The 23521-nt window shown below is 49.9% G+C and overlaps 1 protein-coding gene across 6 annotated transcripts in view; it reads left to right on the top strand.

Moving 5' to 3' along the window:
* The window catches only part of BCL9 (BCL9 transcription coactivator), a 61209-nt gene that overhangs the window by 11987 nt on the left and 25701 nt on the right, over positions 1-23521 (top strand). For 2 of the 6 annotated variants that reach the window (XM_037378010.1, XM_037378014.1), the window contains exon 1: positions 21353-23511. The exons of 1 other annotated variant lie outside the window; for it this stretch is intronic. The gene's annotated coding sequence lies outside the window, so the exon portion shown is untranslated. Of the gene's footprint in view, positions 1-15785; positions 15849-17133; positions 17300-18294; positions 19758-21352; positions 23512-23521 lie in introns of those variants that run through there. 3 more of the 6 variants (XM_037378012.1, XM_037378008.1, XM_037378009.1) reach the window with 3 other exon arrangements.

Raw genomic sequence — 23521 nt, 5'->3', positions numbered from 1 at the left:
TAAAGCTCCTGAATTCCTCCCTTTTAACGCTGAAGATGCCATTCAGAGAGGCCCCCTGGGCCCAATGTGTGCTTCTGCTGAACACTGCCCTGATCATATATCTACCACTGTCTTGCTCAGACTTTAGGTTCAGTGATTTTGTTTCCATTAGAAGATCTCCTCCAACTCACCTCTTCCTGCAGGGGTTCCAGCAGACAGCCAAATATGATTCCGTGGGCCGTGGGCTACTGTATTGCAGCGTATGGAAGTGTGTGCATTTTCAACACACAACCTGGTATGCGCATGGATGCTCGCGTTCGTGTTGTATGGGTGTTCGCGTTCATGTTGTATGGGTGCTCGCGTTCGTCTTGTATGGGTGCTCGCGTTCGTGTTTTACGGGTGCTCGCATTCGTGTCTGCTAGTGTACTTGGGCTGGAGGAGGTAGCAGCAAAGGCATTGGCATCTGGAAAGAAAGGAATTGACAGGCTTGCCAGGGGAGGGAGGAGAGAGTTTGGTAGCTGAGATGAGGATCGGGTAACAGCTGGAGGGAGAGATCAGATTTAGGATCCCTGTTGTTCACTTAAGAAAATAGGAGTAGTAGTACGTTGTTTATTGGAGATTGTGTTATTCCTGTGCATTATTTATTAATCTTCTGCTAATGGTACTGCATAAAGAAGTGGCACTTCGACAGAAATTTCACAGACAGCTGGAGGATCAGTTCCAGGAGGTATTGTAACCAGGTCAGGTTGGTGTAGGGAATCCTGCTGGGCTTGGTTTTGACAGGCTTTGGAAAAGAGAAGATTGTTCAGGAGGCATTTGGAGGGGAGAAGGGGGGTGGTGGTGTCTGTGACTCACCAGGGAACAATGATCGCTGTGAGGATAAAGGGGCAGGCTGGAAGAAGACCTGGAGACAATGGTGAATTCCTGGGTTAAACGGCTTCAGGATTCCAGGCTGAAGTACGAGGAAGTGTGAGAAAATTAAGTATTTAGGAGAAAGGTTTAGGAGTAATAGAGGCAGCTGGGGAGGGAAGGCCAAAAGTAAAGAGAAAGCAGGTTTTACTGCACGCTGCGCCTTGAAGCGGATCCTGGAAGGCCTGAATTTGAGGCAGGAGTAGGAAGAAGGGACGTACAGAAAGAAGATGGCCTGTGCAGTGAACGTGACTGAAACCATTCTTGACTTCTGTACCGCCTGACCGCACAGCCGTGCCAGCTGCAGCCTCAGCAGATGTGGCAGGCTAAGCAGAGGTGCTGAGGTACTCTGCCTACCCAGAGACAGGAGGTTTGTAAAGTTTGTAAAGCGCAGACAGATGGGTGCCAGGATGGGTGCTCCCAGCCAGCTCTTGGATACTAGTCCCTCCTCGCATCTGAAAGATGTCCAGTCACTTTGAGAGGTGGGGCTGGTGTTTTGGTAGGTGGCATTCTTTCACTCGGCCATGAAACTGAAATCAGCAAATACCGCAGGACAATATCACGCTACTGGTGCAAACCATCTTTGTGTGAGAAGCAACTGTTGAAATACTGGCCAGCTCATAGCTCCCAAAATATGCAGCCAAAAACGCAGTCCTCAAAGGTTTTGTTTTTAAGCTCTGTTTTACCCACCAGTTCAACCATGTCAGTATTTTGTGGGGAGCACCCGACTTACTGCCGGCGGCTGTTTCCATAAGCCAAGGGCAGGCCTAAATGGTAGTTGCCCGGGTGTCTCTTCTACCTGAGTGTCTCGGTGCTGAGCTGGTGCAGAAATTTTGGGGTTGGAGGGGAGGAGGAGAAGCTGTAGCATAAATGCAGCTTAGCGGGCTGTCCTTTATTTTTCTGGCTGCAGCGTAAAGCCAGCTCTGTTAGACAGACTGTGAACACGGGGAGTCTTGTAGCACAGACGGGCTTTGCAAGGAACTCTGTGACTCTGTGACTCTATGAGCTAGAGTCAGCCTCTTCCCTCAGTCATCACCCACAGCACAGCTGAGCCACCGTCACGGAAGCGTTGGGATGCAATTTCTAATTGTACGCAGCTTTGATGCAAATCATGCGACAAGTACGTATGTCTATTGGTGTGTTTAAGAAATGTTTTTAAAGTTATTTGAAGTCTTAACACTGCACAGCACCCTCCAGCAAACCTCCTTATTCTGTGCAGCAATCGTGACAGTATAGGTAGTGCTAAGTGCGCTGAGAAGTTGTCACCGTAACTGTGCGAGTGGCCTCCAGGTTTTGAATGAACCCGGCTGTGATGGGGCGCAGCTCTGTTAATCCGCTGTGTCTATTAGAGCAGAAGGTGACTTGGGCTAGCCAACCAACTGCAATGCCTTCAGAGAGCGTTTCTGTACCTTGGGAGAATCTGAGATCATCTGAGATGTGGGACTTGGGTTTTCACAGGGCTTATCCATCAGGGAGGGACAGTCCGTTTCAAAAGCAAAGTGCTGATGAGTCCAGGAATGATAAAATCGCCCTTGGATTTTTTTTTTTTTTTTGGTGTGTGTGAACTCCTAGAAGTCATCTATGTTGGTATAAATGAGATCATTTGGCCTAATTAGTTCCAAGCTTAATTAGCAGTAATTATCCCAACATGGGAGTAATACTCGAGTAGGAAGTACTGAGTCCTCGATTAGATAGATCTCTAATTGGTGTTACAATATTGTAATTAAAGCATGCTTGTACGCCTCTGCCTCTGCAAGTGATTTGTTTTATGTCTGATTAAACAGGGAGTCCGGCAGCCTCAAGGAGGCCAGGACATCACCACTGATTGAAACAGTGTATTATTCTTTGTTATAGGAAAGAAATGATGAATCACACATACTAGGAAACACTATGGGCCAAATTAATCCTTTGAGTAATTGCTACTGGAGTTAGGGAAATTACAACAGGGGTGAATTTGGCCTCAAGTGCATAAGCTCTATCTGTATATCACACAGTTAAACAAATACTCATTTGAATGTGCAGTCTGGCAATTACACCATCAGATGAATGCAAGTAACTTAATCTGCATTTGTGATCACTGGATTGCACGGGTGAGTTTCTTTGGCTGCTGGGTGATCGTTATGAGATTGCACATTCTGCTCAGATTTTGCAGGAGGTGGTGCCATGTGTCCCGGGATGTGCTGCACCCCAAAGCAGTGGGCAGGGCTGGATGACCGCTGCTGGCTGCAGCATCCTCTCCTTGTCGGGGTAAGACCCCCAAAGTACCACTAGGGTCACCAGGAGCACCTTGCAAATGGAAGAGGTGGACAGATAAAGTGTCCTCTTTTCTTCCCACATGGTTACCTTTAGTCTGGCCGGTCAGACCCCCCCTAGCAGAAGACACTTCAGAAGAGCAGGTAAACAGATGTTTTTTGAGGAAGTTTGAGAAAAAGAGAGCGAAACGGGAACTTTCTGAAATTAGTCAGCTTCAAAACATGAAAGCTTCCTATGTCTTTTTAAGAAACCACCTCCTTAGGATTTGGCAAGTGCGCTGCTTTATTACTTATCTGTTCGCTACGTGAGTGGGCGACTACTTCCTGATTTGGTTCTTCAATATAGAGAGATCATCAGCATAGGTCTGTAGAGGACAGTAACTCCTCGCCTACGGAAAGTAACAAATAGGAATAAGGATGCATGTATCTTCTGGCTGTCACAGAGGACTTCAAAGCACATTGGAGTCATATCCGAAGTAAAACGTCATCTTATTTCCATAGTACAGCTGCAGAAACTGAGGCACAAATCCGTTACTTCCCTTGCTATAGTTCATGGCGCTGGTGTATATGGCAACACCAGGAACGCGGCGCAGATCTCATCACCTTCTGCTTCACCCACAAAAGCACTTTTCTTTTGCAAAGGGGAGAGTCCAGAAGGAGGGAGATGACTTGAGCAAGGAAATAAAATATACAACATTCTGTTAAAGTGATATTAGGGATAAGAATTTAAACATCCCATATACGGGAATTCAAAGCAAGAGTTTCCATAGCAGCATTGCTTGGCCATATTGTATATACACTATTTTGCATTGCTCTCATGATGTCAAAGGCATATTCTAATAGCTGTGCATGCAATATGTCTGAATCAGAGTTGCTATGAAACTTAAGGCTGAATTACACCACGGAGGCATATTCTTGTGCGGTGCTGGGAGGAAATAATAGAACTAGGTTTTGTCAAGATTTTTCTCCAGTGATACATTTTTGTTAGAAAATTGCTGATTTGCCAAAACTATTGCTATTTTCGAGAAAAGTTGATTCCAGTTTTGTGTCCCATCTTTAAAAAAAAAAAAAAGGAGAAAAGTTTTGAAGTTGTCAAAATGAAGTGCTTCAAGAAGGTAAAATAAAATCTTGCATTTAATTAATTTGGTCATAATTTCTAGGTATAAGTTTTGAAAACTATTTTTTACCCCAATCAGATATAGAGCAATGATTTGAAATCTCTGGAAATCTTGAAGGAACAAAAAACATTCCCTTTCACCCTACATAGTCCCAAAGTGTCCTGGGAGTGGGAGGTGGACTGCATCACTGGACACCATGTGTGGCTGCCGGGTGTGGAGCAGTGGGAGCAGTGGGAGCAGTGGGAGAGGTTCCCTCCCCCAGCTACCTCTCTGCCTACCTGGTATATTATAAGGTAGAAAAAAATGGCTGTGCAGTACTGCTCAAATCTTCCACAAGACCCAGCTCTCCCTAAAACCCCCCAGTATCACCTGGGGATCAAAGGGTTAAGCCTTTGGACAAGGGTTTTGGGTGGGAGCCGCAGTCTCCTCACATCTTTAAACCTCCCTTCAGCAGATGCTGCCTCTCCCTCGTTGATGCCCCACACTAGGGGTGGTGGGACCTGTCCTCACCTCTCTATGCACCGCCAAGGGGCCTCCTGTGTGGTGGCACAGCTTTTCACTGCGCTCACCCCCTGCTTTCAGCACCTGGTCCATGCTCCTCATGAGGCTCTCTGGGGGAGAAGAGGGATGTTGCACCTCAGGCTGGGAAGGAGTGCTCGAGCTCATGGAAAAGCCCTGTGAGTTGGTTTGGCATCACTTTTCCTGCTGGCAGCAACGTTTCCTCACTACCAGCATTCCCAAACGTTGGTGTAGCCGGTATGCCAATGTCTCCTTTCTCCCTGCTCCTTCATGTTGCAATTGCCAATTTCAGTGTCGGTGCCTGAAGAGCTGTAGTTTAAACTTGCTTTGCTGTGCATTGAAGCCATTCTTGTTTAGGGAAGAAACTGCAAAAGGGGTGTGGGAGGGAGGAAAAGACGACGAGCGCTTTTTTTCCCCTATGTGGCAGCGATGGATGCTGGGTATTAAGAGAGAGACAAGCTGACAAACATCTGAATGAGTGGAAGAGAATCCTAACCCAAAGGGAGGAGTTGTGGTTTAGGTTAAAGCCACAAAGGAAGTGAAGGAGGTTACCACTTTCCTGTCTGTGGGCAGGAGGTTCTCCTTGTGCTCATTCGAAGGCTTAGCTCTAGCTCGTTCTTCCCTAGGAACACACTCATCTGTGTACTTCTTGAAAAGCATTCGATCTGGCATCTGATCTTGGGAGTGACAAACATCCCCTTTATCCACAGAAATCAGCAGGAGCTGCGAGCTAAAGAACTGGGAATCCCAGTCTAATTTATGGAGCCGGATATACTAAGGCATCTTGTTAAGCCATGTGTCTTGTTTGGTGCTAGTGCCTGCAGTATATTTCTCCGTGCGTCTTCTTCTTGCAGATTCCAGCCAGATTTTTTTGTTGTAAATACCTGTACCTCCAGGGCCTGCTGGCTCTCCACAGGTCTCACTTCTCTCCTGTTCCCAAGTGACTGGCAAACTGTGTAGCTACCCTGCCTGGATCTAGCGGTCTCACGAGCTGATACAGGGCAGATTCTGAATGCCGTTGGGTCCCCACCAGCATGGCCTGGGATCAGTATTTTTCCTTGATTTTCACCACGTGCTTTTCTTGTCACGGCTCAGAGGCTCTAGCTGTTTGCGGTCGCAAAGTTTGTTGTCTCGGCTCTATAGCTTCACTCTTCGTTTGCGAGGAGAGGGCGACTGGTTAACACTGGTGGGGTGCAGAAGGCATACGAGAGGGAGATGAAAGAATACAGGCTTGCTCTTACAAGAGAGTGAGTCTTATCCAGGGTCTGAGGAGCGCTGGCGTGCCAGCCGGCTATCTTAACCCGAGCTATCAACTGGCGACTGCACAGTTAGAACCGCTGTCAGTGACAGTGACTTTAGTATGTGCCGCCAGTGCCTTCTGATCACTGTGTGCTACTGTACATGAAAAGAGCATCTGAAGGGTGCTCCCTGAAGAGCTGTTATGTGGTCTCTAACCTTCCATTAGCAGCTCACCTTAGCCCCTAACCCTGGCCTCGAGATGCAGCAGTCATTTCATTTACCAGGTGTGAAAATCATATTTTGCTGTGTGAGGATGATTGCTCTATCAGGTGTATTACAGTATCTGCTTTTTTTTTTTTTAAAAAAAAAAGGCTTTGTTAGAACTACAAGATATCATTAAAGATTTATATGTGGCAAATGTGTCCTTTTTTGCAGAGAGTTTCCTTTTAGAGACCTTCAGGGTATTGATTGCAAGTAGATTTTCCTCCTCTGTTTTAAAACATTTCCTTTGCCTATGGATTTTCAACATTACTCACTGGATCTGTGTGCAGTACGTTCCCCAGACTATATTATCAAGCCAAAGTCCCTTACTGCTGGCCTTCAGGGACCACTTCTGAAGCTGGAAAGACCATTCATTCGCTGTGTTCACTCAGTCCTGAGCAACTCTCCAGCATTACATCCTTCTTACTCCAGGATGTACGCTGTCATCTAACTGAGCCGTGGGTCTGCTTTCAGCATGTGCCAGTGGGTCCCAAACCTAGTCTGGCAACAGCCTTGAGCTATCCCTTGCTTGGAGTGAGTGGTGTTTGTCTGGATGGTTTAGATGTAAAGGGAAAACAAGCTGTACAATGGGGAAGTGAAGAAACCGGAGTGGTGAGCAGCTGAAATTGTAAGGTGGTTTGGTTTTGGTATCAGCATTTTGTTGCTTGGACTCATCCTTGTGGCCATTAGAGTGGGGTGCGGGTTTCTTTCTGGAGAGAGCAGAGGATTCAGAGGGGAGGCTGGGGGTGCCGGCGCAGCACAGAGCCCAGAGGAGCGAGGTACCACTGCCCTTCCGAGGGGAAGTGCCCATGGAGAGCAGGCTGAGGTCCACCAGCCATTGCTCTGCCTCAGGATGAGGCCCTGGGTTCCATGTTCTGCTGGTGGGTGAAAGTGCTCTGTGCGAGCCAGCTGAAGTGTGGGTTCAGCCATCTTCTGGTGGATCGTATGTGTAAGCCATTGAAGACCTTAAAGCATCTGGCTTACGGTATTTGGCTTTGTTTACTGTAGTGTTATAGCCTTAGGGCCACAGAAAGTGCAGCTTTATTGAAATCATTGGAGTTGTGCTTGCTTATGGCAGCAGGGAGCTAGGGACATGTTTTTTTGGAACATGTTGCCAGGAACATAAACCCTTTTCTTTGGGAGATGCTTTGTAAGGATGGCTGGAGTAAGTGCCTGGGAAACATTGTCCTAATGGAAACAAGACGCAGAAATAATCAGGTCTCAGAACAGCTCTTACTTCTACCCCACATCTGTGAATTTCAGAGTCCGCCATCCTAAGGCTCAGTCCTTCTCTCCTTCCTCATTACCATCAAGTCTTAGTTTTGAACACGATATACCCCACCAAGAGCTGGGACACCATGGGGGACACTGCAGTCTCTGCACATGGGAGGAACAGGGACCTGGATGAGGAAGCCAGCCGACTTACGTGAGAGTCAGGCAGGCTGAAGTTGTGTGGACAAAGCAGCAGCAGTCTTTGTTGTCTAATTCTTAAGTGGAAGGTACCTGTGCTTCAGCATTTAAATGTTTAAAAGAGATCAGTGCTACAGTCTTTGATGCTGGATACTCATACAAAAGCAATTACCAAAACGCAAGTGGTTCTTAAAGACACTGTAGCCAGAGCACTACCTGCATTCCTTGCATGCTGGCTGGACTGCTGGCATTCATTTTGTCATGGTTTGATAGAAACGACAGGCAAATGGTATAGGTTGTGTGTAGGAACAGCCCATCTTGTAAGCAAGCCAAGGCACAAGGGAGTGTATCCCATCAGAGTTACATTACCAAGGCAGGTCCCCTATGCAGCACCTTCTCACATGTTAAAAGGATGCTCTAAAATAGAAGAATAAAGATAGAAAAGAAACATGCTGTCCTAGGTGTCTCTGCGGACCTGCAAGGCAGGTATTGTAAGCAGATGTATTCATGCTAGGGAATGAACAGATATGCTTTAAAATAAGCTGGCAGATTTTGTGCTCAGATGGACTAGGAACATTCACACAGTCTGTTATTGCAGTTAAGCTGTGAGAGGCCAACACCTTCAGCAGAGAGGGACTAGCAAAATGTTTGGGCAGAAGTATGTCCAGTCATGACATCTGTTGCTAAAGTGGTCCATAGTCTGCACTATAACAGTGCACAAGAAAAATGCAAAAGAACGAGAATGAAGCATTTATGCAGCTAAGCCAACACCCTCAAGTGCCCTCTAATAGTGAAGACTCCTTTTTTTGTCAGTATTGTCCTCTATCATCTAGGAACTTGCAGATCTGAAGGCTGCCGATGATTACTGCAGAAAAAAATCAGCACCACACTGACGATAAGCCAATGTCTAAACTAAAAAGCAAGGGGGAAATCTGCTTGTTTTCTTTGGAGGGATCTCACTGTTTTATGTAATCTTTGCACAGCACCTGTAAATCAGCGACTGGTACTTTTGAAATGTATTCCCTTCATCAAAAGCTATTTGGAACAACAGGTAGCACCTATCCATTCAGTCTAAGCTCCCTTGACGTTTTTAAATGACAGATAATGAAAACTGTCTTCATTAGAACTCAAGCAATTTCATCAGACTGTCATCAGCAAACAATAGTAAATTAAAGGCTGAACAACCCTCAACTCTACTCTCCTAGGTACCTGTGTGAAAATACCTGATGCCTTTTCTGCAGCTTCTAGGAAATATAAGAGGTGATTTCTCAGGTGGGAAGGGTTCTGGTCTGTGAGGCACTAGGTGGAGGTCAACAGGAACATGTTAAAGTCTGTCTGAAAACCAGTGGTCAGATGGCATAAAATGGAACAGAAACGTGAGAATGATCGTGGGTGAGAGACGCGGCTTATCTAACAGAGTGCTGAGTTCTGCGTTGCCTTCGGTTTATGAATGGATTTAAAGCATGGTGCCAAACAGAGCATATTGCAGTTGTCTAATCCTTAGGTGATAGAGGCAGGCATGATAGTAGACAGAGCTGCATCCAAGAGGACTCATCAGAACAGCCCAGTCAGCCTGGCATTATTGCTACCTGATCTGCAGGAATTGGTTCAGGCCCCTGAATCTGAACCGCCGAAGGGAAACCTAGTTGAATGAGCAGCTGTTGAGGTATGGTGCTGCCTTATCGTACCCTGCTTGTCTCTCCCCAGCCAACATCGATTCAGTCTTCCCTGGGCTGAGCATCAGTCACCCAGGTCCTTCCCCCCTTGCACACTCCCCACCCCACCCCCCAAATTCATAGACTTAACCAAGCTACTCCCCCGCTTCCCCCCACATTTAGATTAAAGGGAGACAGAGAGCAGAAGGGGCATTTCACAATAAAACATCATTTATATGACATGGCCACGGCGCGGAAGAGGCTAGCACTGGGGAGTGAATTATAGGGGTCCAGAGAAGAAAGAGGCTGTGGCAGAGAGAGGGTTGTTATTGGAGGGCACGGGGAGCAAAATGACTGAGATAGAAGGTGCAGATAAATAGAAATAGCTGCAGCGGTGTGATTGGGAAGGAAAATCAGTCACTACTTCAGTCACCAGTGGTGTTCAGTTTAGGGAGCTGAGTGGTAAATTACAGGCAGGTTAGGACTCCAAGAACATCTGTGACCCTGTGAAATGCTGGAGAGAGAAAAGTTGCAGTAACAGTGAGTAAGATTCAGATCTCATCTATCTGAGCATGAGTATCTCAAGGTGAAATAACAGAAGGAGAGGAGGCGGGAATATTGATTTCTGCCTCACAAAACAGACAACAACGCCTACTTTTTCATAGCAAGAATTTAACCATTCGCTTTAACGGGCCAGTCTGCAGTACAGTGGGGGCTTGGTTTCTTCTTTGTGCGCAATCTAGAGGGGAAATCATGCTGAAGTTATTTTTATTTTATTGTAGCCTTGCAGGAGAGACACGAGCAAAATTTTACCCGTGAATACCTGTGCTCTGACTGTAGGGGCAGCTGTAGTCCGTGAGTGTAACCTGCGTGCGCTGCCGCCCTGTTGTACAGCAGGCACGGCGGGATGCTGGAGGAGCAGCACAAGGCACAAAAAGCCTCTTATGCCGAGAGAGCTGTTGTATGTGTTGGCGACAGATGATGACTACTGTCTGTCTGAGGGCAGACTTAGCCTCCTCCTATTTATTCTGTGAGAAGGATGCTCCTAGTGAGAGGTGCTTTCTTCAGCTGGTCATGGCTTTCTCAGAGATATTCCTTTGGGAATGAAATTTTGTTTGGTTGGTTTTACACCATGAAAGTGCACACGTGTCCTGGTGCTCTGGGGCAGGCATTTCAGAGAACATAACTGCGTGGCTGTGCAAGGGAGCTTGCTATCTTGGACTAGGCTCAGCAGGTGGCTGAATGGAAGCAGGAGATGAATTTGGCGATTTTCTGAGCTGCTGCCATGTCTTTTCTCATTGAAGTCAAAGATGTTCATACACATACAAAGGGAGTGTAAAGTCATGGCTGAGAATCTTAAAAGGCTCAAGGGTCAGGCAATTCCACAGCCTAATTCTCTTGGCGGCACCACAGCACTCAGTGTGTGTTAGCGGTTCCCTGTAAAACATGAGGACAGTGTAACGGGAGCAGTGTTCCTGGGCAGACATTGATTTTGGAGTCTCCTGTATGCCAAAATTTCCCACCTTTGTTTAGTATGAATTCACATTTTTCATGTAGTGCATGAGCATACGTTTCCCCAGATTCTGTTTACCTGATTTCCCTTCTGATTCAGTATCTCTTCTCTCCTCCTTAGTCTCCTTTTTTTTTTAATCATGGGAGATAAAGCTGAGCATTTATCTCTATGGCCGTGTGGTATTTGCCTCATACCTGCTTATTGACTTGAGAGATGACTTTCTAAATAGGGCAGGAGCTTCCTGCGACTGGAATGTTGTAATACTTGGGATTTATTCATCATGTCAGAGTTTTGATGTAGGATAGTATCTTGAAGGGGGATAGATCACCTAGAAGGGTCTCTGGAGATCCGGAAGACTATTTTAACCACAGGCCCAGTTCCATGCTCCAGCCTGAACTTGCTTAAGGCTCAGATTGTTTGGGTGTTCACGTGCGAGTAGGAAAAGGAAAACACAAGATCAACAGTTTCTCCCTTTTCGGTGTAGATTGAGAAGTGAGGGCAAAGCCTTTCTTGCCCAGCTGACTTTGCCATCATCTGTACGCTGTTGCTGTAGGGTGATGTGCAGCCAGTGCTGGTCAGATCCATCAGCCAGCTTCCTTCCTAACAGAGCTCTGCGCACTGCAGCCAGCGAGGCAGTAGCAATCGGTACCGGTGAGCTACGAGTGGTCTTAAGCCAGTAGTGGGCACAGAGGTAGGGGTGTGTGTGTGTGTATGGATACTGACATTGAAATGAATATATTTGCGTTTCCTTCCGCGGTGAGTCTCTGTGAAGCCCACACGAGTCAGGCTGCAGAGGGACTTCTTCACCCGAACCAAGTTAAGAATGTTCTCTCGTGTCTGCAGGACTGAGGTTCAGCAAAACTGGGGAGACTCAGGGTGATGCCTGATACCAAAAGACACAAGACACTGAACTAGAAAGCCACAACAATCTCTCCCCTCCCCCAGGCCTGATTTCCTAATCTTTTAGGAATGATTTACAATAAATAAAAGACGTTCTGAAAGAAGCTGGGTTTTTTTTTTCCCCCAAGCTAAGTAGGTGTTAAACTCCTCTTCCCTGTGGTCCATTCCCATCTCTTTCACACTGTCCCATCTTTAGACTTCATCCTGCAGCAAGATTCATGAAGGCAGCTCCCCTGTGCCCATGCAGAGAGATCACGGCAGTAAGCGAACCGTAATCACCTGGATTCCTTACAGAAATGGGTTGTTTCCTTTCAAAAAGGCTCATTAGAGCACGCAGCCATGTAAAACTCAAAGCTTGTAAGAAAAAGATTTCATAGAGCCTGATCTCTCTCTCTCTGGTCCTGCAGCTCCTCTGATCATTTACACCAGAGCAAAAAGAGGGCAAAACCCCCTCAAACTCAAAGCAAACAAACAAAGCAAAACATCCTCCTAATGATGTGTGTTCTTCACTTCCAACAGCGACAGTGCTTTACACCACTTGCACAGGTGTACATGAATGCACAAGTCGGAGGCAGTATAGAGAGCAAAGCTCTTAAGGAGTTAGTGGAGCTTCCCTGCTGGAAGGTTATAATCACACTGAAAGAGGGAAATCTTGCCTCAGCAGACAGGAAATACGTGATGCAATTTTCAGCACAGAGTTGCTAGAGATAAAACAGCCCATAAACTGGAAAAAAAAAATAATTGTAGGGAACGCTTTGCATGGCCCAAATGCGCCATGTCAAAGCTAATAGCAAGGGATCCTTTGACCGCAGAAGATGCGGTATACTGGCTACAGATGCGCATGGTGACTACATCCTTTACCTGCAAGGAGGAGCGCACATCCCTGATCCTGGGTAGAGTGGCCATCAGTAGATTCTTCTTAATGGTGACAGATTTTCTTAAGGGAAGGGTTTTAAGCAGTAATGATTGGAAGGGCTCAATCTGCTGTTGCATTTGAGGTGAAACTTTTTTCATGTGGAACGGCTGTGTGGTTGGGGAAGAGGCTCCGCGTCAGAGAGTGGATGGTCAGGAGCAAGGTGTAACTTCAGAAGAGACTAATGCCTCCAGCCTTCACACGCTAAGGCTCCATGTCGCCATTTTGCCTGCCCTCAATCTCATCTTCAAAAGTCCTTGTTCCTCAGATGTTTCCACCTCCTCCAGTTGTGCCAGTTCAGCTGCTTGTGGGGATGAAATCTGCATCAGAGCTGGTCCAGCTTTAAGGATGTGTTCTTGTTAGCAGGGTTTTTAAGAAAAAGAAGTTGGATAATTTAAAGAGCTTACCTATGAGCGTGGCTACGTAAATAGTTTAACTGGCACAAGTGAGTGGCAATAATTATGAGAGAGCATGGCAGGATCCTCTTAAACTGGGTCTGCTGCAGATGAAGTAGTGAAACAGAGCCACAGCCCTACACACTCTTAACATTATTTGCATGAGTAGCTCCATTGTGTTTCAGTGGGACTCTACTTACACATGTAAAACTAAGTGTTTGTAGGGCCCAGCCCTTGAAGAGAATAAAAGCCACGATGGGGTGTGCCATGCTCTGAACCATATATAGAAAGTGTAATGCAAATGTATTTTGTCGGCAGGCCTATCTTGTCTGATCTGTCTGCTCTGCAGAACTGGAGCTCCTGTAGTAGCAACTTTCCTTAGTCTTCGTTTGCTCTAATGGTAGAGGAACCTCGCTTTTGAATAAAGACTGATCTTCTGTCCCTGCTGCAGCCAGGGACTTGTGAGGAGAGTGTACGCAGTGTGGTGAGAGCTGTAATGTTTCCAAGATGCTCTTGGATTTGCCGGAGTGCTCTAAAGAGCTGGGACAGCTGACTTCTCAGGGGCAGCTTTTATGAGCTTGGCCAAGCGAGGGCAAGGCCCCGGTACGGGGCGATGCTCTCAGTGCTGGCAGTGGCAGTCCCATGGGCTGGTGCTCCTGCTACCTGAAATCCTGCCTCACAACCTATCATCGCAGTTAAGATCATTTGGGAGCCTGTTGTCAGTTCCCATGGTAAAACCCTTCAAGGACAGCAGGAGGGATTTCTCAGCTGAGAATCCCTGCCTTGGGAATTCACTGCTGGTGGCAGTTTGCTGTGGCAGATTCCCAAAGGTGGCGGATGAAGTAGCAACTTCACTTGAGAGTGAAGCAAAACACCTTGATGGCTGCTATCTGGAGCCCCAAAGAGAGGAAGGAAGAGACATAAAGCCGTTGGAGGGGAGAGGCTTGGTGTGGTTATTTGAGACCGCTGCCTGCAGAGTTGCACAGTCATTTATAACTGTTTGAAATGTGGGGGGATGGGGTCGGGGGGGGAGGGAGGGGAGTTGGAGGAACCACGGCATCTGCGAACTAGTAGCATTTTCCTTGGTCTAACTCCTCAAGGGACAATACAGCAAAGTAGCGGGTCAGAGGAGGAGGAGAACAAAAAAGGCAGTCTGCTAACACTTCGTATTTTATCGCTGATGTTGCATGTGTCAGGATTGAAGCACGGGGTAGGATTTCCAAAAGGTACCTTCAGGAAAAGGAAGTTGGGTGCCTGGCTTCCTTTAGGCTCCTTAGAAAAACTCCAGCCTCTACTGCCCAGGGGAAACAAACTTTCTTTTAAGCAAACCACGATGGGTCCCCAATGTCGGTGAGAGCAAGGCTGGGTCTTCTGTCTAAAGCACCATGAGGTGTATCTTTCCCTTCTGCTGTGTTTTGCTGCCTGGCTGGTCTACTCTGTGCTGCTGTTGCAACCTTTCCTGGGCTCAGTCCACCGAGCCCTCTCTGGTGTGGGGTGCGTAAAGGAGAGGAGGAATTGTAGGTGTTAGGTTATAAAAGACCTGTATCAATGTGAAAATAGAGAAGGCTTATATGCCAGGTCAGGCAGCGGGCTGAACCGATGGCACTAAAGGTGGTGGTGGTTCAAGTGGAGCTGATCAGTGAGGTTTCAACCAACACTTCAGCTTTAGAAAGTGCTGCTGTGGTCAGTGGAAAGGTACAGGTAGGGCTAGCATCGGTGAGTTGGGAAGGCTGGCCAGAGACCAACGGTTTCCACCTTTGGGTTGTGGATCCGGGGCACTTGTAGCCCCAGGAACTTGTCTGGAAAAGGTAACGGAGAGAAGCAAGCAAGAGGCATCAGTGGGCTGAAAGTCTGTCCAGTGGGAAACCTTTGAGGGCTGTGGTCTGCAAAGCGGCAGGGATTGAGAACCAGCGGTAAGGAAGTATCCCCCTCAAGGAAGAGTATGTCTAGGGTAAGAGGTGTGAATCAGGTACTGTTGCAGTGCTCAGGAAGCTGTAAAGAGTTCTTTAACAATGTTACCAAGTGGGCATGAACGAGGGGAGGGGAAGGATGACAAGAGGAAAAGCCCCTTAGGGACTGAGGTGCTGAGCAAAGGGAGGAGGTGGTTTCATCTGCCAGAGCGATGCCCGGGGTGAATGCTCAGTGCTGAAAGGGTCATCCTCCGAAGAGTGGGTTATTTAAAAGTGGGAGCTGGACAGAGTAAAGAGTGGGTCGTTTGAGGATAAAGGGAGAGGGAGAATTCGCTCCACATTTCTATTCACTTATGTTGTATTGGCAAAACAGGTTATTCAGGCATCGCAGATATGCAAAAACGATCAGCCTGCTTTCTCTCATTAGACTGCAGCGGTTCTGTGCAACCGTGTGCCACCGGTGGCTTGGGAAGCTCTTCCTTAGAACCCACAAGATCGCCCATTTTAAGAACATTTTGTGGAGGTGAAGGAGAAGGATTAGTGGATGTCGAAAGTGCTCTTTTCACGGAGCGAGTCGCCGGCTAAAAAGGGCGGGGGATTGCTACAAATCTTCAAAACTCTTAACTGCCAGCCGTTTTCAAACTACATTGACGTTTAATATCCCCCAAACGTAGAGCATTTTCTCAGGATAGGGCCCTTGAGCATATTTAAGAGTTGATAGGTTGTGTCTGTTTGTCATTACTGTCTGGTTCCTCCCTGTTTAGCTGCAAGCTGCTGCTTAACCCAGTGCTTTCTCCCACCAGAAAAGGCCCTCAGATCTCAGAGCGGCTCCACCAACCCGGCAGCTGGTGGGCAGGCAAGTTGCTCAGCCACAGGTAGGAGAAACGTGCTTCTCCTCCAGAAGTTCCCCCGCGCCCCCCCGCCTCGCCCATGGCCAGCCGGCCCCTTCCTGCTCCAGAAATACGTGGAAGGGAAATTCCACGCCAGGTGTCCGCGGGCCGAGCCACCCTGCCGCTCCGCCGCGGTCCTGCCCGCCCCTCTGGGCTGCGCCCCTGCCGGGATGGCCGCTGCGTCCCTGGCCGGCCGCCATGCCCAGCGCCCGCCTCGGCTGCCCAGGGCCTGTAAGCCCCGCTGCGGGCAGCCGGGGCCCGCCGCCAAGCCGGGGCGGCACCCGGTGAAGGTGCCGTGGCGCAGGCCGGCCCTGGCAGCCGGGGAGGCTCCGGGCCCGGGCACCCGCCTCCCCTCGGCGCCCCCGGCCCCGCCGTGCGCCCGCCGCGGGGGCCGTGCGAGGCCTCCAGGCTCAGCGGCGGGCGGGCGCCCGCGCCCCCGCCCTCCCTCCCCGCGGGGCCCGCGCGTTTCCGTTAGGGGTGCCGTTAGGGGGCGGGCCCCGCGCGCGCCGCCTCAGGGGAGCGCGAGGTGCTAGCGCGCCGCCGGGCGGGGCGGGGCGAGGGAAGGGGGGGGGGGGGGCAGGGGAGACGGCTCCCGGGGCCCGCACCGGCCCCTCCCCGCCTCACCGGGCACCTCCCCTGCGGCTGCGGGCACCGGGGCACGCGGAGCCGCCGCGGCCGCGGCCCCTCCCGGGGAGCGGGGCGCTGCCGGCGCTCGGCCCCGCGGAGGGGAGCGGGGCGGCGGGAGGGGCGGGTCCTTTAAGAAGCGCCCTGGGCGCGCGGTCTCTTTAAAAGGGGAGGAGGGGCGGGGCGGCCCCGGGGCGGGGGACAGGCTATGTTAATGGTAGGGGCGGGGCGGCGGGGAGGGGTGGGTGGCGCTTCCCGCGGGCCCGGGGGGCGCTCGCCGCGGCGGGCCTGTCCCTTTAAGAGCCCGGCTGCTACCACTGTGTAGGCGAAGGCGGGAGGAGAGCGTGTGCGAGGGGGAAGGGACACTGTCCCCGCCCTCTCGCTGGGGAGGGGCGGGGCGGGGGGGGCCGGGCGAGACCACTGCCCGGAACGGGGAGTAAGAGGCGGTCCCGCCGGCGGAGTGAGTAGGGGACAGTACCATTCCCGGGGCGGGGCGCACGCGACGGGCGGTACCATTCCTCTCTCCGGGTTGCGGGACGCGGCGGGAGGGGGGCAGGCGGGGGGGGGGGGGGAACGGTGTGGGGAAAATGGGGGGGGGGGGGGAGCGGGCGGGGGGAGAGGGCGAGAGGGGCTGCGATGGGCGGTACCATGTGTGCGGGAAGGAGGGGGGGAGGCGCTGGCGGACAATGGAGCCTGTGTGTGTTTGCGGGAGGGGGAAGGACCCGCCGTCGCCGGGGGGAGACGCTGCGCCGCCCCCTCCCGCCCGGGGCTGAGAGGAGCCTCGGCCCCCGCCCCTCCCCCACGGCCCGGCGGTGAGTGAGGGGGAGGCGGCGCGGCGGGCACCGGGCGACCACCGGCACCGGCCGCCGCCGCCCGCCCAAAGTTTGAGAGTTGGGGGGGGCTGCTTCGTGGGGGGCCGCGGGGAGGGGTCGCCGCCGGCGTTGAGGGAGCGCTGCCCCCGGGACGGCTGCGCCCCGCGGCTCGGCTGGGCTCCGCAGCGTGCCCCTGGGGCTCGGCGCGGCGTGAGGGTGCGAGGGGCGCCCCGGGGGTGCTGCGTGGCGGGGTGGGGGGATGCTCCGAGGTGCGGGGGGTGCCCCGGCGCTGCGCTCTGTGCAGCGCATGCGGGCGCCCCGGGGGAGGGGTAGGGGGTGCTCCGGGGTGCAGGGGTGCCCGCGGCCGTGCTCTGTGGGGGGATGTGTGGGGGCAGGGTGCCCGGCGGGCCGTGCTCTGGTGGGGTGAATGTTTGGGGTGCTGGGGTGCCCGGGGGCCGTGCTCTGTGGGGGGATGTTGGGGTGCAGGGGTGCCCGGCGCCGTGCTCTGTGGGGGGATGTGTGGGGTGCAGGGTGTGCCCGGGGACTGTGCTCTGTGGGGGGATGTGTGGGGTGCTGGGGTGCCCGGGGGCCGTGCTCTGTGGGGGGATGTGTGGGGTGCTGGGGTGCCCGGGGGCCGTGCTCTGTGGGGGGATGTGTGGGGTGCAGGGGGTGCCCGGGGGCCGTGCTCTGTGGGGGGATGTGTGGGGTGCTGGGGTGCCCGGGGGCTGTGCTCTGTGGGGGGATGTGTGGGGTGCTGGGGTGCCCGGGGGCTGTGCTCTGTGGGGGGATGTGTGGGGTGCAGGGGGTGCCCGGGGGCTGTGCTCTGGGAGGATGTGTGGGGTGCAGGGGGTGCTGTAAGGGCTGTGCTCTGGGGGGATGTGTGGATGCAGGGGGTGCCTGGAGGCTGTGCTCTATGGAGGGATGTGTGGGGGATGCAGGGGGTGCCCAGGATCTGTGCCCTGTGGCGGGCTGTGTGGGGTGCAGGGGGTGCCCTGTGGCGGGCTGTGTGGGGTGCAGGGGGTGCCCTGTGGCGGGCTGTGTGGGGTGCAGGGTGCCGGGGAAGCCCTGGCGGCTATGCTGAAGGAGGGGCACGTGGAGCGCTTTGCGTTGCATTGTGGTGCAGGCGATGCCCTGGGGTCTCTATGGGTTGCTCTGGCTTGCAGGGGATGCCACAGAGACTGCGCTCTGTGGGCGGGTATCTGGGGCGTCCTGGGTTGCATTGTGGTGCCTGGGATGCCCGAATTGCTGCGCTGCATGGAGGGGTGTGTGGGATACCCTGCGGTGCAGGAGGATGCCCTAGGGCTTCTGCTGTGCGGAGGGATGTGTGGGGTGCCGTAGGCTGTGCTGGGGGCACTGGGTGCCCACACGGCTGTGCTGTGTGGGGTGCGGTGGGCTGCAGCACTAGGGTGCTGTGTGAGTAGGTGAGTAGAGCGTGCTGTGCTGAGGCGCACTGATGTGCTTGGAGTGCCCTAGGGGCTGTGCTGTATGGAAAGGATGGCGCTGGGTGGTTTACAGAGGTAGTTCTCTGAGTTTTTAATCCCAGTGAGGGGTTGGGATGTAGCATAGGAGGGGCTGCAACACCAGGTTTAGAATTGTTGGAATTGCCTCTGCTGGCTGTCCTAGGAGAAAAAAGCTGATGCAAGTGGGGTGAGAGCTGTGTGTGCGGACTCCGCGTTAGGGCTGGGGCACAGAAGCCTGCAGTAGGGATGTAGGGAGTAGGGTGTGAGGCGAAGCATGCAGTGAGGGGGTGGGAGACGGTACGTGGGACATTAGATCATCTGGGATGTGCTGTGAGGAAGGGATGGGGAGCTTTGTTGCAGGAAGAGCTGAAGTACAGGTGTCTGTAGGAAGGGAGGTGGAGAGGTGGATGAGGAAGTATGGAGTATGCTGGGGAGAAATAAATTGATAAATGAGGAGATGGATTGTAGTGATGGGAGGATGTGAGGAGCTGGGACTTAAGTGCTTGGGAGAAAGGGATATGGGAGTGGGATTGTGGTATGGGGCAGCAGTGTACATGTTGGGAAGGGAATTGCAGGGGTGCAGAGCTGGGAAGCAGTGGAGATAGTTCAGGGGAGTGGGAATCCAGGGAAGCTAAGCGTGTAGCGTCAAACTGGTATGTAGGATAGTTGTGCAAGAGGAGTTTGTGGGATACTGAGAGTGTGGGAGGGGATCTTGTGTGTAGGGATTGTGGGGAAGAGTAGTATCTGACAAGGCAGGGGAAATGTGTTTTATTTGGAAGTGTTTCTGCTAGGTAGAGAAGAGGCACGGTGTGTGTGCACGCATGAGAGGGAGTCTGTGCCCTGGCTTACTGCAAAGGGGTGTATGGGAGGCTGTCAGTGGGGATGAGAAGCTAAATCTGTGGAGATACTCAAGTTCATGAGGTTAAGGCTTGGATGTGTGTGGGAGAATAAAACCCCAACACTGGAGACCTCAAACGCTTAGGGAAATGATGGGACAGGTAGGTGCATGCAAGCAGCAAGGCTTTACTTCTAGGATGAGAAAGATCACCTTGTATTTCTGTGTTGTCCAACTTTTCTGTCCTGGAGGCCGCTTGTGTCGGCGATGGGATGATGGGACCAAAAAGGCCTCTGACGATTGAATGTTTGGGATGCGGAAGGTGGGTGTTAGTTTGGGAGGGCAGACAAAGCATGAGGACACAGATGGGAAGAACCCGATGTGACAGTCAATTGTGGGTTGTTATTTCACTATACAATATTAAGGTGGGATGATTACATGGTTAGTGGCTTAATAGTAAACAAAATGAGAAATGAGGAAACTGCCATGCAGCGAAGGAAGAAAGTATGAAATAGTAAGTGGCAGTAGGGAGCTGATTGTGGAACAGTTCAAAGCCCACCAATGTGAAAGGGGAGACACTTTTTTTCCTTCAGAGCCAAACCTAACTTGGACTCTGGAACTGGTCTGGAAATAACCGTGAACCTCGCTTTCTGGGAGAGGAGCACCAAATCTTGTAGTCCTTACCTTGTAAAGTAACGTCTCCTTAGTTTGAGCATTAGCCTCACTGACTTTGGGGCAGAGAAGAAGAGATGCCAAGTCAAGTTTGTCTCATTAAGCCTCCCTGCTGGTGACTAGTTGCTTTACTGTCAAAATACAGTTGGAGGAAGCGGGGGAAACAGTTCTTCCAGTTTTGAGGGGTTCCAGTAACATTTTTCTTTTCCTTGAAAGTATCTTGTCCTCGGTTTCTCTGTGAAAAGCCCACACAGACATCATAGGATGCTCTGAAGCATCCTTAAGTGTATCAAGCTTTAAAAGGCAGGAGAGGGGAAAAAAAAAAAAAAAAAAAAAGGCAGTGTAGATTTTGGTTTTTTTCTTCTGCTTTGTTGGAAGGTAATACCTGGTCAGTGATTGTTCAAAATATTACAAAAACAAGTGTTGGGAAGCTAGGCAAGGCATTACGTGAAATCAGATAAAAAAATATCACAGGGTATGGAATGAAAGAATTAACATATTTAAACAGCTTTATTCCTGTATTTTTGTTTACCTTACTCCTGCTTTATATTAGGGCTGTCGTGTCCGGTTGCTGTCTACAGTGGGCAGTTACAGGTGTTGAACTGGTGAAGTTACACAGAGGCTAACTACGCGGTTGTTGTGTGTTCATCCTGTGCTCACAGAGTGCACATGCCCATATCCCATGGCAGACCGATCTGCTTTCTCCTGGGAATGACAGGGGTTGCTTTGGTGAGATTTTATAGCCATTTTTGACAATTTGGCATGATGGCTCTGTTGGGTGGTGGTTGGTGTTTTGTTTTGTTTTTTTAACAGTGATCTCCAAAGAGATTATTTTTAATGAATGTGCCCTTTTTTCTTACTCGGAGCATAAAAATGGCTCAAGGGCTCATATTCTTTCCCTGTCTCCCTTGCTGGCCCCTCCTCAAACAACAAAAGAAAGGCATCTTTCTCTTTTTAACTTGGACTTAGCAACCATGCCAGTTTTGGGATTTTGGAATTTTTTTCAGCGGGGTGGATGTGGTGTTTTTGGGTTTTTTTTGTTGTTGATCTGGTTTTTGGTGGTTTTTGGTGTTTGGTTTTGGTTGTGTGGTTTTTTTTTTGTGTGTGTGTGTGGAGAGGGGTCTGGGGATCTTGGGTCTCACTGCACTGTTGTGAACTCTTAACACCTTAATTGAAGGGGTGGAGATGCTGAATCACTAACAAAGACCTCCTTTATCCAAAATGTTAATCAATCATTGACGTTAAATAAGTGTGAACAAAACCAAACAAAAAAACCTCCACCCTAAACAAGTTTTTGTCTAAGTCCCCCTCCCATTCAGCTGCTCATATTTGGTCAGGTTAACTTTAGAAATTCTTCTGGGGGTGTCTTTTTTTCCTGTGTATGTACTTGGTTTTGGCAACGTTTGGTAAAAGTTCTGTTGCTGACTTCCCAGTATAGTTTTCCCAGTACAGATTATTTAGCTCATAAATGCAATAAAGATGTTTTGGGAGAAACTGCAGTTTACTCTGTTGTGAGGGAAGTAGCTAGACTATGACAGCACTGTTGGAACCATCTTTTTGTGGTCTAGGGGGGTGTGTATAGGTGCCTTTTTTAGTTTTTGTTTTGTTTTGGGGAGATGTGTTGACCAATAAACAAATTAACTGATCACAAAAGAGGAAAGCAAAACAACAACAACAACAGTTTTCTAAGCTAGGCAGGATCTGAACTTTAAAGTGACAGAAAATAAATAGGTTTCTGTTCATACAACCTGAAACTTTGTAGATCTCTTCTGTATATTGTGAATACAAAGGGTGTGGACTCTTTCTTCCTTGTGCTTCTCTTTTCCCCCCCCCCCCCCCACTCCCCATCTTGCATTTCATCTTTACAGTTCATGTACTTGGATTGTTTTCACTCAGGGTTAGTCCTCCACAGCCAGAGAAACTACATTTGTCACTAAATATCCAAATATAGAAACTAAGGCAACTGTAAGCCACAAGGCTAAAATATTAATATACAACAACTTTTCTGAACAGTTTATATGTTTGAGGTGGATAAGAATGGAGTGCCTTTGATCCATGTTTCCAAGCTATTCAAAGGCTTGCAACTCTCTAATATGTTGACTTTCCATACCTATTTCTACATGTTTCTTTCTAGATTATTTTTTTCCTTTTGAGTTCCTGACATGCTATGTCAATTCTGTTGCCTTACGAGCTGTGCCTATGGCTCAGGAATTTTGTTGGTCTCTTACAAATTCAATGGACACCCCCCCACCCCCCCACCCCCCCAACCACAACAACCTTATCCTGTGGAGCAATTTACACGCAAGTGAGTATTCAAACTAATTCCCATCTTAAATGTAAGTTGTGTTACCTAGCAGGGTTTGATCTCTTCTGCTTTCTACAAGTTTACCCTAATTTTGTCAGTGATGCAGGCAGCCTTCATAAAATCCTTCTATCTAGTTTGCGTTGGCCTTGGACTTCACAGAAATCTCTGTGCCTTGGTAAGGTCTGTGGTCTGTTTACATAGATACCAAGTCCTTTAACCCAGCAAGATTTGCTATGGGCTTGGATTTCCTGCTTACAAGCTCTGTTGGAGTCCTTCTAGTCTTCCTGCTGGCAAAATGAAGGTGTTAACTCAGGTTTTCAGAGCAGTTTGTGAATGGAAGGACATTGCTGAATTTTTGTCTGAGCACTGCTCTGCCTATAGTATTTAAAATAGTTTTCCCCTGTACCTTTACTTGTCTGTTAGGTTGTTTTTTGGGGTTTTTTTTCTGTTTTAAAAGTTTAATCATTTTGGAGCTGGACCCCACTTTGTGGTGGGAGCGATACAAATGCAGAAGAACAGGAACCTTGTTCATAATTAGGAATTCCAGTTAATCTTGAAGAACTTGAGCAAAAAAAGTCCATCTGTTGGGAAATTTCTGAAGAGTTGCCTTTAAGACCGCAGGGTCTTACAAACGCTAGTTAGCTCAAAAACAATAGCAAAACCTGAGGTGATGTTTTGATGTGTGCTGAATTCAAATGAACTGTTCCAACACTGACTTAAAGCCTGCTTCTTCAAAAATAGAAATTTTACTTTGTGACTGTATCCTTACCTATAGGCCTAGCCACCCTTTGTTAGTATGCCTGTGAGCATTTATTTTGGTGCTAGAATTGGCTTCTGAAGAGTCCTTGGCGCTCGCTGGTCTGTTTTTGACTCTGCACCACCCCTCTGTGTGTGCTGGAGCAGCCATAGACTGAAACGCATCAAGGAACTGCCCTGGATTGTAAGTAGCC

Source organism: Falco rusticolus, chromosome 2, assembly GCF_015220075.1.
Source record: "Falco rusticolus isolate bFalRus1 chromosome 2, bFalRus1.pri, whole genome shotgun sequence".
NCBI lineage: Eukaryota > Metazoa > Chordata > Aves > Falconiformes > Falconidae > Falco > Falco rusticolus.
This window is presented reverse-complemented; position numbering and strand designations above follow the sequence as displayed.